General features: G+C 36.0%; 1 pseudogene; it reads left to right on the forward strand.

Moving 5' to 3' along the window:
• The first annotated feature begins 8,205 nt into the window (after positions 1-8,205).
• Positions 8,206-17,086, forward strand: LOC127741451 (ABC transporter G family member 32-like; annotated as a pseudogene).
• Positions 17,087-17,203: the final 117 nt, after the last annotated feature.

The following is a 17,203-nucleotide window of genomic DNA, read 5'->3' on the forward strand; positions in this document are numbered from 1 at the left end:
TTGTAAAGTTTCCTGGATCAAGCTTCTATTGTTCCCTCCTGGTTTGGTACTTGCTAACTTGGAGAGGGCGTCTGCTCTGTTGTTGAAATCTCGAGTTATATGCCTGACCTCGGTTTCTGCAAAACACCCGAGGTGCTCCAAGGTTTTGTCCAAGTATCTCCTCATATTTGGGTCTTTGGCTTGATACTCTCTATTTATTTGGGAGGTTACTACTTGAGAGTCGCTAAATATCATCACTTTTGTCGCACCGACTTCTTCCGCCAACTTCAACCCCGTGATCAGGGCTTCGTATTCTGCTTGATTATTGGAGGCTGGGAATTCAAATTTGAGGGAAACCTCTATTTGTGTTCCCCTTTCATTGGCCAATATTATGCCTGCGCCGCTTCCTGTCTTGTTTGAGGATCCATCTACGTATAGTTCCCATGTAGTTGGCTTTTCCTCTTGATCTCCTGCATATTCTACTATGAAGTCGGTGAGGCATTGGGCTTTAATTGCCATCCGGGTTTTGTACTTTAAGTCGAAATTGGAGGGCTCTATTGCCCACTGAACCATTCTCCCGGCAACATTCGTCTTTTGGAGGATTTGCTTCATGGATTGGTTTATTGTATGAGCTTGGAAGTAAGGCCGTAACCTTCGTGAAGCTATTACTAGGGAGTAAGCAAACTTCTCTAGTTTGTGGTACCTTAGTTCAGGGCCTTGTAGAACTTTGCTGGTGAAGTATACATGATGCTGTCCAGCCTCGTCTTCTCATATCAGGGCTGATGCTACAACTTTGTCTGCTACGGACAAATATAGGACGAGCTCTTCCCCAATTAGAGGTTGGATCAGGATTAGGGGTTGGCTCAAGAACTTTTTGAACTCTTGGAATGCTTCTGCGCATTCTGGAGTCCATTCGAACTGGCATCCTTTTCGTAGTAGAGAGAACAGTGGAAAGAATCTTAATGCTGATCTGCCAAGAACCTGGAGAGGGCTGCAAGTAATCCATTTAATTGTTGGACCTCTCTTAGGCAGGTTGGACTTTTCATTTCTAGGATGGCTTTGCACTTGTCGGGATTGGCTTCGATCCCTCTTTGGGTTAGCATAAACCCTAGAAATTTTTTAGCCTCCACCACAAATGTGCATTTTGCGGGATTTAGCCTCATCCCGTGTGACCTTATGGTGTTGAAAACTTGCGAGATGTCTGTTAAGAGGTCGGTGTCTTCTTTGGTTTTCACCAGCATGTCGTCTACGTAGACTTCCATTAAGTTCCCGAGGTGGGGAGCGAACACCTTGTTCATCAGCCTTTGGTATGTGGTCCCTGCATTTTTTAATCCAAAAGGCATGACCATGTAGCAATAATTTGCTCTAGGCGTGATGAATGATGTCTTTTCTTGGTCTGGCTTGTACATCGGGATTTGGTTGTATCCCGAGTAGGCATCCATAAACGACAAGTATTGATACCCCGAGCTGGAGTCTACTAGAGTGTCGATGCTTGGAAGTGGATATGGGTCTTTAGGACACGCCTTATTCCGGTCGGTGTAGTCAACACACATCCTCCACTTGCCGTTTTATTTTTTGACTAGCACCACATTTGCTAGCCATGTTGGATATTTGACTTCTCTAGTGAAGCCGGCTTCTAAGAGCGCTTGTACTTGCTCCTCCACCGCTTGAGCTCGTTCTGGACCGAGCTTACGCCTTCGCTGCTGGACAGGTCGTGACCCAGGGTATACTGAGAGTTTGTGGGACATGAGCTCGGGCTCTATCCCTGGCATGTGGAGGCCTTCCAGGTGAAGAGGTCAGAGTTATCTCGCAAGAGCTTTGTCAACTTATGCTTTAAGTTTTCCTCTAGGCTGGCTCCTATGTTGGTATTTTTTCCTTTCTCCTTGCCGACCTGTATCTCTTCAGTTTTTCCCCCTGGTTGCGGCCGCAGCTCTTTTTTAGCTCTTGCTCCGCTGAGTTCTATAGTGTGAACTTTCCTGCCCTTTCCCCTCAGGTTGAGGCTTTCATTGTAACATTTCCTTGCCAATTTATGGTTTCTACGTATCGTTGTTATCCCCGCATATGTTGGGAATTTCATGCAAAGGTGGGGGGTAGATACCACCGCTCCGAGCCGATTCAGGGTAGCTCTGCCAATCAGGGCATTATATGCTGACCCGACATTGATGACTATGAAGTCTATGCTCAGAGTTTTGGATTTCTCCCCTCTTACAAAGGTCGTATGGAGGGGTAGGAATACGAGTGATTTTATTGGCGTGTCGCCCAAACCATATAGGGTGTCAGGGTAAGCCCTTAATTCTTTTTCATCCAATCCTAGTTTGTCGAACGCGGGCTTGAAAAGAATGTCCGCTGAACTTTTTTGGTCTACTAAAGTTCTGTGGAGATGGGCATTCGCCAGGATCATGGTTATCACCACTGGATCGTCATGCCCAGGGATCACCCCTTGCCCATCCTCTTTTGTGAAAGAGATGGTTGGGAGGTCGGGCGATTCGCTTCTGACCTAGTAAACTCGCTTTAGGTGTCTTTTGCGAGATGACTTAGTGAGTCCCCCTCCCGCAAATCCTCCAGAGATCATATGTATGTGTCTCTCGGGGGTTTGTGGTGGTGGGTCTCTTCTGTCCTCATCATCTCGTTTTTTTTTTCATGATTGTCCGACCTTTCCATGAAATATCTATCTAGTCGGCCTTCCCTGGCCAACCTTTCTATCACATTTTTAAGGTCGTAGCAATTATTTGTTGAGTGGCCATACATCTTATGGTACTCACAGTAGTCGCCGCGGCTTCCTCCCTTTTTGTTTTTGATGGGTCTAGGGGCGGCAATCTTTCAGTATTACAAATATCTCTGTATACGTCTACTATGAAAACTTTTAGAGGAGTATAGGAGTGATATCTCCTCGGCCTGTCGGGACCAACCTCCTCTTTTTTTCTTGGGCTCCCTTTCTTTTTCTTTTGCTGAGTGGGGGTGCCCCGGTCGCCTACTCGGCTCTCGTAGTCTGGCATTCTCCTCCATGTTGATGTACTTTTCTGCTCTTTCTTGTACATCGCTCAAGGAGGTGAGGTGCCTCTTTGATATGGATTGCGAGAAGGGACCTTCTCTAAGTCCATTTACTAGCCCCATGATGACTGCCTCAGTGGGCAGGTCTTGAATCTCCAAGCACGCTTTGTTGAACCTTTCCATATAGTTCCGTAAAGGTTCTCCGACCTCCTGCTTTACTCCCAGGAGGCTTGGTGCGTGCTTTACTTTATCCTTCTGGATGGAGAACCTCATTAAGAACTTTCTCGAGAGGTCCTTAAAGCTGGTAACCGACCTTAGAGGGAGGCTAACAAACCATTTCATCGCCGCTTTTGACAGGGTGGTCGGGAAAGCTTTGCAATGAGTTGCATCAGAAGCATAAGCTAGATACATCTAACTTTTGAAATTGCTTAAATGATGCTTTGGGTCTGTGGTTCTGTCATAGAGGTTCATATTAGGGCTTTTGAAGTTTTTTGGAACTTTGTTCTCATTATGTCCTCACTAAACGGATCTTCTCCTCCCAGGGGCGATTCTTTTCGGTCGCCACGGGAGTTCTGACTTCTAAGGGAAGACTCTAACTTCAAAAGTTTTTCTTCTAACTCTTTTCATCGCTCTATCTCTTCCTTGAGATTTTGCTCTACCTCTCGTTGTCGTTCTAATTCCTATTCCAGCTGTTCCAAACGACCTTAGTGACCATGGACCAACCCCATTAGCTCGGCTGCATGGGGTGGCCCTTCCTTTCCTGATTCTCGTCCTTTCGAGGAGTTTATCTTTGGGTTTTTAAACCCAGATGTGCCTTCTCTATGCTGGTCGTTGGCTCCCTGGTGAAGGGTCAGGTCCGCGTCGTTGTTTTCGGTATCTAGATTTTTTTGTTCGGAATCAGACGCTGTATGACCATCCTCCGGTGAGTTGTCCGTCATTACTGGTTGATCTCTCGGGTCTCCGGCAACGGCGTCAATGTTACGATGGGTAACCGAAGATTAATGGGCTGGATTCATTAGATTGGCCCAATCGTCTGAGGAGGGAAGCCTTCGAATGGGTTCGCACCTTTGGGGCCTCCGTCCGACTTGTGAGTGTGAGTAAAATGAGGGTGGTACCTAAAAAGACACACCGATGCCTAAGTCAGCAAGGGTGTGAGCAGGTCTAGAGAGTATTGGGACTTAAAGATACCTATGGGGTGTCAGTGTATTTATAGTGGTGAACCAATAACCACCGTTGAAGTAGTTCCACCTTTTAAGGTAGATAACCGTCCCTTTATCTTAGGGAAGTTGAGATATGGCTCCTGGAAATGGTTTGAGAGATTTTAGGGGCAGTTATTTTAGTATTATCTGCCAGCTAATCCTCATTTCCGATTTTCCTAAAGCAAGTCGTGGCAAGAACCGACTTCTCAGGGGAAGGTCGGCGTAATGTGAGGCTCATCCTTGTGGGTTGGGTCTTTCGTTTGGACCTGGGTCCTAGCGTTGGGTCAGGGTATGAACAAGTATATAACATACCATTATTAACATACCTACTAGATCAATGAGAGAAGTTCATCAATATAATTAAGAGTAAAGTATATTTTGTCTCAAAAGATTGTTAAAAGTTTTAAAAATACTTTTAAATTTTATTTTGTTTAAAAAATTTTTGATTTACATTAAATATACTATTAACAGCTAAATTTTCAGAAAGTTTAAGACCAATCTAATAATAATGCATGATAATTATGTCTAATTTGCTTATGTGAAAGATTGTTCTTGTGAAATTATTATTACTGAATTGGTCATAAATTTTTTGAAAAATTAGTTATCAAAATATATTTGATGTAATTCGAAAACTTTTTGAATAAAATTGATACAAAATAAAACTTAGAAATCTTTTTAAAAATTTTGGATAATTTTAGAGACAAAATATGCTTTATCCAATAATTAATTAGTTTCAATACTCATTATACTGTAAAACAAAAAGTTAGAAAAAAAAAGAATGGTATACTATGGTTAATGATATTTTTTAATTGCGCCTAATATTATTGGAACTCCTCAAACAATAGCTATGTTTTAGAAAGAGGTAAATTAAATTATGTCTGTCAAAGCCTAGTTTCAGAGATAATTACTCCGTCTCCATATTATTCTTCCTGGCACCAATTTACAAAACTAGTTCACCTAATATGATCTCTGAGGATTCCACAGTAGTTGCCCAACTCATCGGAAAAAAACATAAACAAGATCCATATAAATGCCATTCCATGTCTTGTACCTTTTCAAAAACTTACCATTTGTGCCTTAATTTGCACTTTGTCATATATAGATATAGGCTTCTATCAAGTGGGTGACTTTATTCTCAATAAGTCAATATAATATATAACATAAGATTATTAAACGAGAAATCTACCAAATGTTTGGGATGACAAAGACCCTGCAAGAAAATTCATTGGATATATAAATAGAAAAATGTTGAGGCAAGTTTGTTAGGCTTTATATATGTTTGGTGATTGACTTGTATGTTTTGGTTCAATTTTCACTTCAATTTTTTCTAAACCTATATATGTTCCTTGTTAATTTTTTTTTCAAAGATAGTAAGTATATTTCATTAATTATTAAAAAATAAAATATAAAAATATCCAAAAGTAGGACAGCATAATAAAAGGTGAAATTTTTTATTAGTTTAATTAAGAACAATATTGATTTTTTAAAGAATGTTCTCTTTAATTGAAATATTGAATTAAGGAATTCAAAATATCATCGTAAGAAAAGGAATTTTCAAATATTATTTATGTTCTCTTTATTTGAAACTTGATTGATAACTTATTTTTTTAACTCAAACTTGTCACATATATTTTTATCCATTTTCTTGTATATATATAAACGATAGAGTATATATTTTAAAATTATAGATATTTGAATCTTTGACTATTTATTTATTACTTAATCATGACCTATTACTAACTTATTAATAATTTTTATTTAGTCAAATTTACTCTTAAACATTTTTTTTCCTTTTTAAAATAATATTTAAAAGTTGACAATTATATATGTACATTGCATTATTCTAGCATCAATGAATATGCTTTATGAGATATGTTTTTAAAAGGGACAACCTACTTTGCATGGTAAAAGGATATAATAGTAAATGATAGCTAATGAAATTAGTTGTCTATGTATATAACACAAACTGTACTCTTATGTACTCTAATTTTAATACAATTTTCACTCGTTCTTTTTTTCTTTTACATATCTCTGATATCTCTGATTTGTGTTCTAATTCTCGTTCTTCTGAACCTGAGTCTTGAAAAGTCAATACCTTTTACATGGCATTAATTTTTAATATGGACCGAGACCAATATTATCATGGGATGGTTTTAATTAGCATCTTAAATATGATTTATTATAACCACTCTTTCTGTCCCTTTGGTGTTAAAGGAAGATCGAGCTGTGATTGATTATTTTTGTGAAACCTTTTTTTGGATAAAGTTATAGTTACATCAAACTAATATAACTATATATGCCTTAGTTTATATAGGGATCATGAAAATTTGGAATCATTTTAGGTTTTACAACGGATCAGTTTTTAATTTAGTTGAGTTATCCATAGTTACACGGATTTAAATATTTCAATTTATGGAATAGTCTTGATTTAAATTAGTTTCTTAAACTTAATTTTGTTTCTTAGTGTGGTTGGTGGGATAGTGACATGTTATATGATATATGTGACATATTATAGATTATTATGTGACATGTCACGTGATTATAATACTTCGTGATCCCTTGCAACAAAAAAATTATTTCAATAAGAGAATTAATTTCACTTCTAATCAACAACCATTTAAGAGTTAAAATAATAAAAAAAATAGTATGTATACACTAAGAATTTAACCATCAAATCAATTATTATGTATCATTTATATATATATACAGTATTATTATATATATTTTTAATGTATATTTTATATTTTAATATGTATTTTATGTAGATGAGCGACTAATTTTCAATACGCCTGTAATATAATAATTTAAATAATTTGTATAAAATGAGTCTTGTTTTAGGTTAAAATATCTGTGCTCTCATATATATTGCAACCACTTTGCAAGTGTGCAAAGATACAAAAAGGCAAATCAATATGTGAATTTTTGTTGTTGTAATGTATATTTTTTTATATTTTAGGTAGAAAATCAGGTGCATTAACCGTTAGATGATTTAATTGATTTGATTAAATTTTCATCTAACTAATCTCAGATATCAATTTCATCTGAAATTGACTTCATCTCAGTTTTCACCATTATTTTAATATGTATTGCGAGTGTTTTCTTTAGACTAAATCTCGTGCCTGAACCTCCTTCAATAACGTTTTACATGTGTTTCCATTTGATGATTCTTGGCTTTGTGCATGGAAGTAAAGAAAGGAAAAGGTAGATATAACTCGCAACAACACTTAAATCCAAAATAAAAGCTTCGAAAACGCTTACCCCTTCAATCATCACGACTAGTAACCCACCATAATGTACAATAATGCTTCATACTTAATTTTCAAGTTGTAGCCGTTTTCCCAAAACCGGGACAGTAACCCACCATGTCTACCGTTGGATCGTGGTCACCACTCACCACTCACCATAAGGATGAGATTGTAAATTCTCTACCTCATTCTAGTCTACTTGTTATATCACTCTAAATGACCACCGTACTCTCCGAACACTGAAAAAAAGTATACATATTTTGGCACATTAAAAGTGTGTTGGAATATATATATTTTTTCCAATAACTGGCTTTTATTGAAAATATTATTCAATCTATCTTTTCACAGATATTAAGAATTAAAAGGAATAATTTTCATAGTGTTTGTAAATTAATTGAAAAGTAAAATTCATATTAAAATTTATGCTGAAAGTCGAAACCCATTAGTATTTTACACCGATTTACAAGTCCACACACATAGAAGTATAGGTACAGTTATGCATTTAACTCTTTATCAAAGTCAAATTTATTTATTTATTTCTAAAATCCTAATCCAGAGGCGGTGTTAGTGTTAAAGTGTTAAGGATTAAAAGGCATTATCGCCAGGGTAGTTAGTTGGCGGGAGCGCGTGACAGTCACAGCGAGAGCTTCGTGTTTGATTTTGATTTTTCTGAATTATTGTTTGTTTATCCTTTCCCGCGGCTATTAAATGAGGGAAGGTCTAACTGGAGAGATAAAGAAAGTCACCAGAGTGTTGTGCTCTTTATCGCAGTGCACCAACTCAAATCTCAATATATGTGGAGAGGGAAAAATATTCAAGTCTCTATCATTTAATGCACACTTCAACTACCTGTCCAAACAACACTTAATCTACATTTGTAGTAGCAGTAATAGTAGTTGTATCGTTGTACCTTCTTCAGTTTCTCTCGTCATTTCTCATCTCTTTCTGTCTCTCAGACTAACACCACCGTTGAACTGACCAGTAACCACTCTTACACCACCACCACCAACATCTCACGTTATTATTTGTTATTATATTCTATTTTGTTCGAGTTTGTTAGATAGTTAGGGGTTTCGTGAGCTGCCCGCTGGCAGAGAAGGTGGTGAAGGGGCGCAATGTGGAATTCCACGGATAATGCGTTTGCGAGATCGACGTCGTTTCGGAAGGAAGGGGAGGATGAGGAGGCACTGCGGTGGGCCGCGCTTGAGAGGCTCCCTACCTACAGGCGAGCGCGGAGGGGGATCTTTAAGAATCTCAGCGGCGACAAGAGGGAGGTTGACGTCGCAGACCTTAGCACGCAGGAGCATCGGATCCTTCTCGAGAGGCTCGCCGATGCACTGGATGATGATCCTGAGACGTTCTTTCAGCTCATGAGAAGCCGATTCGACGCGTAATGATAACTTCTTTTCTGTGCATCCACAGGGGAAAATGTAGAATCAGTAAACTTATAATTCAGAGTTCTGAAATCAGAAGTAGTATTTTTTAAAATAAAAATCTAAAAAAATATTTGTTAGTTGTTACATTTGATGTACTTGTTATGTACTCTTACTATAAAATTAATTATAATTGAGTTATATTATTATTAATAGAAAATGATGTAGGTAACAAGTACCGTCTTTACTCTGTATCTTCCATGTGTAGTTGGAAATAGTGTTTGTGATTTGTTGTATACTTCTTATTTTGACTGGATCTTTCATTTTTCTTTGAATGTAGCTAATAATGCTTTTATTTTTTTATGTGTCCGCAGAGTAGATTTGGAGTTTCCTAAGATTGAAGTTCGGTTTCAACACTTGACGATAGAGACTTTTGTCCACATAGGAAGTAGAGCATTGCCTACAATCTCCAATTTCATTTGCAATATGAGTGAGGTAATATACGGTACTTCCTATATTTCTCTTAGGTTGACTTGAATCAACGATTTTTTTTTGTTTTTTGTATAGTTTTTTAATTTGATTTCGGTTTGTATTATTAGGCTCTTCTACGACAAATGAGGATATTAAGAAGGAAGAGAAGCAAATTGACGATTATTTCTGACATTAGTGGGATTATAAGACCTTCAAGGTCAATGATAAAAGTTATTATTCACTTAATTCTAATATTTTATTAGATTCATACTGGCCTTAATGTCTTATTGAGAACCACAAGAAATAGTTTGAGTATTTTTTATCACAAATTTGTGTAACATTTGAAATTTCAAAAATTGAAAGATAAAGTTGCTATTACAGTCAGCTGTATCTTTCATAAATAGAAATCCTAAATGTTTAATTTCTGTCTTTTTTGAAGCGCTGTTATTGTCTCCTAGTGCGACTCATACAATTATTAGCGATAGTCATTTTAAAAAAAAAATTAATGAGTACATAATTGGTGGCAACAGAGAGTATTCCTTCTTGTTTGTTAAAACTTTTTGGTTTAAGTTTTAATGTGTTTTTTTTTCTTGTCTATTTTAATATGTGGTTATATCTAATTGCTTGTAGATTTGCATTGGCCAAATAGAATATTCTTCAATAGAAGAATGACTATTATTATTTTTTAAAGTTTTTCTTCTCAATTTTTGTTAAGTTTAATTTTATTAGTAATATAAAAATTTTTATATAGTCATTCAATCAATTAGATTCATGTTTAAATAATTTTTTAAGTAATGAATTTAAGAATTTATTACTTACATGGTAATACACATCTATACAAAATTCTTTTACAATTGATAGTAAATAATTCGATCAATTCGTTACACAATCGCGTTAAGTATTTTCCTTCAAATTTTTATTTGCTATCAATCATTTTCCCTTTTTCTTTTTGGTATCTAATAATCGTTGTCCTTATATTACATTGATATGTGTCGAACAATAGAAAAAAGATTTTGTTTAATTTTTAGTTGTTACAACTTGTTATTATGTTATATGAAAAACAATAAAAACATTGATAAATTAAATTAAAATATGATTGTTATTAATTAATTATGTATTTAAATTATTTTTTAATCAATAAAATAAAAATATTGATTGTCAGGTGTCAAATGGTATTTACAATAAAAAAAATTACAGACGTAGCAAGATTGTTTAAAATAACCATTAATAAATTAATTTTTTCATGTATATGATAGGATATTGATTTGTCATTGTTGCAGACTAACGCTGCTGTTGGGTCCACCAAGCTCTGGAAAAACGATACTTCTATTAGCTCTTGCTGGTAGGCTGGGACCTGGTTTACAGGTATACTAATTAAGTAGACTTCAATTACACTCACATTGAACAACAATATAAGAATCCCTGCTAGAGTCTCGTTTAAACTTGATAACATGAGCCAATGAACTCTAGTTTAAATAACATAATTTCGTTCGAGTATTACTCCTAATTTAAAAAAAAAAATTTGATAACATGAATCATGATGTGAATGGAGTAATAGGTTGTTTGGGTTTTGAAATTGATAATAACCCAAGGCAATAAGCACTGGTAGGAGTTATATCTACATTCTATTTTGGACTTGTATCTTTGTCTTCTTTTTTTTGTCATCACCTCATTTTTGTTCTTATGTCATCCACAGATATCAGGGAACATTACTTACAATGGACATGGTTTGAATGAATTTGTTCCTCAGAGAACGTCTGCTTATGTCAGTCAACAAGATTGGCACGTGGCAGAGATGACCGTGAGGGAAACTCTCCAATTTGCAGGCCGCTGTCAAGGCGTCGGATTTAAATTTGGTAATGTGTTATGATAAACAAGTTACGTTGAGTAGTTGATTTTTATATTTAGTTCATTAGAAAATACTTACGATTCTGAGTACTAAAAGTCTTGAACGTTAACAGATATGCTACTAGAGCTTGCTAGGAGAGAGAAGAGTGCTGGAATAAAACCAGATGTTGATCTTGATCTTTTCATGAAGGTATGCTCTTCATTAATTACGAAAATTTGTTACACAAACTAATAATCGAATCTATTTTCTTTTGTAGTCAATTGCTCTTGGAGGACAGGAAACAGATCTTGTGGTAGAGTACATCATAAAGGTATTCCTTATGCAAATTGCGAAATAGTTTAGTATTTGTTGAGTCCATAAAAATGTAAGAATAGAACTAAGATATTTCTCACAAAGATATTAGGTTTGGATATATGTGGAAACACATTGGTGGGAGATGAAATGCTCAAGGGAATCTCAGGGGGACAAAAGAAGCGACTCACAACAGGTTTATCATAACATTGACATATAATTTGTCTTGCATTTTAGTATGTGCTATGCTAACCAAATGATGTGTGAGATTTGCAGGAGAGTTACTAATTGGTCCAGCAAGAGTTCTGTACATGGACGAGATATCAACGGGGCTCGATAGTGCAACCACTTACCAAATCATTAGATATCTTAAACATTCTACCCGTGCACTTGATACAACCACTATCATATCTCTTCTCCAACCAGCTCCTGAGACCTATGAATTGTTTGATGATGTCATTCTATTGTGCGAGGGTCAGATTGTTTATCAAGGGCCCCGTGAATCTGCTATTGAGTTTTTCAAAATGATGGGGTTCACTTGTCCTGAGCGAAAGAATGTAGCAGATTTCTTACAAGAAGTAAGTGGTGGTAGCAATATTTGATTCTTTATTTTAATAAAAGTGCTGGCCTCTGAGACTTTCTGACTAATTTTTTGTTAACAGGTTACGTCAAAGAAGGACCAGGAGCAGTACTGGTCTGCTCTGGACCAGCCTTATCGGTACATACCTGTTGGGAAGTTTGCCCAAGCGTTTTCATTGCATCGCGAGGGAAAGAACTTATCAGAGGAACTAAGAGCTCCTTTCGATAAACGCTACAATCATCCCGCAGCCTTGGCTACTTGTACCTATGGCGCCACCAGGCTTGACCTTCTCAGGACAAATTACCAGTGGCAGAAGCTTCTTATGAAGCGGAATTCATTCATTTATGTTTTTAAATTTGTTCAGGTATATAGTTAAAAGATTTTAGATTTTATTTTTATTGAATCAACCACCTTCAGAAGTCCATGAAGAACGATGATCTACCTATGTGTTTATTCTTTGCAGCTGTTTTTGGTAGCTTTAATTACAATGAGTGTATTTTTCCGGACAACGATGCACCATAATACAATTGACGACGGGGGATTATATCTTGGTTCACTGTACTTTTCGATGGTTATTATTCTCTTCAATGGTTTTACGGAGGTGTCAATGTTGGTTGCAAAGTTTCCAGTTTTGTACAAGCATAGAGATTTGCACTTCTATCCTAGCTGGGCATATACAATCCCTTCTTGGTTCCTTAGCATCCCAACTTCTCTCATGGAAGCTGGTTGCTGGGTTGCTGTCTCTTAATATACAATTGGATATGATCCTTCAATTATCAGGTAACTCTCAATTCTAACTGGACTTTTGTGTATTCTTAAGTTTCTCTTGAGCCATTTTTGTGTTTCTTGTTTTGCAGATTTTTTCGGCAGTTCTTGCTTTATTTCTTTCTGCACCAGATGTCTCTAGGCCTATTTCGTCTGATAGGATCCTTGGGGCGGAACATGATAGTGGCCAATACGGTATCATTTATACCGTTTTCATCATAACTTTGAGAGCTATGTAACAGTATTTATTCATAGGTTAATGCTGTAAAGTGATGATCTCTATTTAGTATGCATTCAATCAAACAATTTCCTTACTGCCTCAAAATTCTTCTCTTTATTACAGACAGTACAAAATCAGATCACCAACTATCCCTTGGGTAAGCTAGTGTTGAAACAGCGAAGTTTGTATCAAGAGAGCTATTGGTATTGGATTGGTGTTGGAGCCATGGTTGGATATACAATTTTGTTCAACACATTATTTACTATCTTCTTAGCTTACCTTAATCGTAAGACAAATTCCTCTGTATAGTTTAAATGTTTAATATTTAATAGGACAATTTAAGATCTTGTTCTCCTTATTTTCTTCAGCTTTGGGAAAACAACAAGCTGTAGTTTCAAAGAGTGAGCTACAAGAAAGAGAAAAGAGTAGGAAAGGTGAAAGTGTTATTGTTGAGTTGAGAGAGTACTTGCAGCATTCAGCATCCAGTGGTTTGTAAAATGTCTATACATATTTTCTTTGCCCGTTTCTGTTCAGCTGGGAAATGACATTCATTTTATTGTATTGTCATCCCAGGAAAGCATTTCAAACAAAGAGGAATGGTTCTCCCATTTCAACCTCTTTCCATGGCTTTCAGCAATATCAATTACTATGTGGATGTCCCTTTGGTGCGTAAAAAGAAACCCCCTGTCGCCCCTAAAAAGTATTCTTAAAAGATATTTGATTCATGATTTCTTCAGGAATTGAAACAAGAAGGGATACAAGAAGAAAGGCTGCAGCTGCTTGTTAATGTTACTGGAGCTTTTAGGTCTGGAGTGTTGACAGCATTGGTTGGAGTAAGCGGGGCTGGAAAAACCACGCTAATGGATGTCTTGGCTGGAAGAAAAACTGGAGGTGTTATAGAAGGGAACATATACATATCTGGTTATCCCAAAAGGCAAGACAGTTTTGCAAGAATTTCTGGTTATTGTGAGCAGACAGATGTTCATTCCCCTTGCTTGACTGTCTGGGAGTCCTTATTGTTCTCTGCTTGGCTCCGGTTATCTTCAGATGTTGACTTTGAAACGCAGAAGGTAAAGAGTTCAGTCTTTGTTTAGACATTAGACAATACAGTTACCAAAATCATATGAACTTGTCATTACTATTTCATTTTTGAAAGTATGCATTAAGTTTGGAGAGTTTAATTGGCATGGCAGGCCTTTGTTGAGGAGGTAATGGAACTGGTGGAGCTCACTCCATTGAAAGGGGCACTAGTTGGTCTACCTGGAATTGATGGCTTGTCAACAGAACAACGAAAAAGATTAACAATAGCAGTTGAATTGGTTGCAAACCCATCTATAGTTTTCATGGATGAGCCCACTTCTGGATTGGATGCCAGGGCTGCAGCCATTGTAATGAGAACTGTTAGGAATATAGTCAATACTGGCCGAACCATTGTGTGCACAATCCATCAGCCTAGCATAGACATATTCGAATCGTTTGATGAGGTATATATTCTCCTTACTACATGCAACATATGCTAGTTTCTGTTATATAAATATATAGTTTATACTTTATAGCTTAGCGTCATGGCCTTGGACACACTAGTCTAACAAAAACCCAATTCCTTTTATAGCTTCTGTTTATGAAGCGTGGAGGAGAGCTCATATATGCTGGTCCACTTGGCCCTAAATCTACTGAACTTGTCAATTATTTCGAGGTTAGCTAATTGATGCTTAGCTTTCACTTATTTATGTGATATATGAATGGTGATGAAACAATCTTCAACTACTTATCTATGTGATTGTAGGCAGTGGAAGGGGTTCCGAAGATCAGGTCTGGATATAACCCTGCAACATGGATGTTGGAGGTTACTTCTTCAACAGAAGAAAACCGTTTGGGAGTGGACTTTGCAGAAATATACCGAAGATCAAGTTTATACCAGTACGTATAAATTTCAAATTACTACTAAACAAATAACCAGTTTCTGTATACTAATTAATAGATTTTTTCCTCATGTAAAGGTATAATAAAGAATTGGTTGAAAGCTTGAGCAAGCCGAGCAATAATTCAAAAGAGTTGCATTTTCCAACCAAGTATTGTCGGTCATATTTTGATCAGTTCCTAACCTGTCTTTGGAAGCAAAATCTATCTTACTGGCGTAACCCACACTACACTGCTGTTCGCTTCTTTTACACTGTCATCATCTCCTTGATGCTTGGTACAATATGCTGGAGATTTGGTGCTAAAAGGTCTTTCTTTTTCATGCTAATTTTAGTTTTATTTACACTCCCACCTCATGGATTTCTACTTCAACATGTTTTACTCTTGCTTACCGTTTTCAGAGACATGCAGCAAGATCTATTCAATGCCATGGGATCCATGTATTCTGCAATCCTCTTCATTGGCATAACAAATGGCACAGCCGTTCAACCGGTTGTTTCGGTTGAAAGATTTGTTTCATATAGAGAAAGAGCTGCTGGGATGTACTCGGCCTTACCATTTGCTTTTGCTCAGGTATCTTACACTTCAGATGAGAAAGATTTATTTTGTAATAAGTAGATTAATATGTTGTACTTCTTGGATGTGCAGGTTATTATTGAGTTTCCTTATGTGTTGGCACAGGCTATGATATACTCCACAATTTTCTATTCTATGGCTTCCTTTGCCTGGAGTGTTGATAGGTTCATATGGTACTTGTTCTTCATGTATGTTACTATGCTGTATTTTACCTTCTATGGAATGATGACAACGGCTGTCACACCAAATCATAATGTTGCTGCCATTATCGCTGCTCCATTTTATATGTTATGGAACCTTTTCAGTGGTTTTATGATTCCTCATAAGGTATGGAAACCTCAACCTCAATCTTTAATTCATTTATTCTGCTTTATTTGCCAAGGTCTTGAGTAACTATTTGGTGTTAACAGAATGATTTGATGATGTAGCATTCTTTCAAGGATTTAATTAATGAAGAAAATCTTGATGAATATAATAATAGTTTACTCTGTTGAATAACCAGCAGCCAGTAACTATCATTTATTACGACATATATAGCTTGTTTGAGCGTTATCAAATTAATAGAAAAAAATTAATAAAAAAAGTTTTTTTTTTATTTTTTTAATATGTTTGATAAATTTTTAGTAATAAAAGTAAAAGTATTAAAAAAATAAAAAATATTTTTTTTAGAAATAATTTATTTTTTTAAAGATTTTTTTTAAATAAATATTTCACGTAATAAATAAACAAAAAGATATTTTTTTATGGTTATACTCAAACATAATTGATAATTAAAAAAATCTTTTTGCATGAAATATTCCAACATAAAATTATTTTTATGATTTGAATAAATTGACTAAATTTTCACCACAGTAAAATTAGTAGGCTATACCTAGGTGATTCTCTAACTTAAACTGCGGGTGGCAAAGTGCTAAAAGACACCAATTATTATTGTTCATGATAAACTCAAGGCTTTTAAGAGACGCACATCTGAGTAAAAAATTCATACATTACATTAAAATTATCCATTTAAGAACTTTTGTCTGGATGTTGCTTTAATTTTCTCAGAGAATTCCTGTTTGGTGGAGATGGTATTACTGGGCAAACCCTGTAGCCTGGAGTCTTTATGGTCTCCTGACTTCACAGTATGGTGGTGATGAAAAATCTGTGAAGCTATCTAATGGGAATTCTATGGCTATTTCGCAAGTACTCAGAGTGGTGTTTGGGTACAGGCATGATTTCTTGTGCGTTGCCGCTATTATGGTTGCTGGCTTCTGCGTATTTTTTGCAATAATATTTGCCTTTGCAATTAAATCCTTCAATTTCCAAAGGAGATGATGGTATGTATACGCACTTGCAAAGCCACCAAAATTATATATGTACTCAATTGTTGTATGTCGGATTCTCCGCACCTCATAAAATAAGTGTGTATAGCATAGTTAGAAGAACTAGAATGTGCTTTTAGGGTTTGTAAACTAATAAGAATATATTGTTTGGTTGAGTATAATTTATTGTAAATTCATATATTCTTGGTTTGTAGGTTTTGTTAGATAAAAATTCACATATTCTTGATTCATATAAAACATACTTATAAATCTTCTGTGTATTGAATTGCAGCTACAGTTTACCTAAAGTGCCAAATAGTATATGAAGTGTTATGCTTTTTTTTTGTTGGATGGTAATGAACAAACCTTATCCCTTTGGGAGAAATACAAAATTTGTCATCTAGAAAGGTGAATATCGATATAATAATTGAGTTTCATTT

This window comes from Arachis duranensis, chromosome 1 (genome assembly GCF_000817695.3).
Source record: "Arachis duranensis cultivar V14167 chromosome 1, aradu.V14167.gnm2.J7QH, whole genome shotgun sequence".
Lineage (NCBI taxonomy): Eukaryota > Viridiplantae > Streptophyta > Magnoliopsida > Fabales > Fabaceae > Arachis > Arachis duranensis.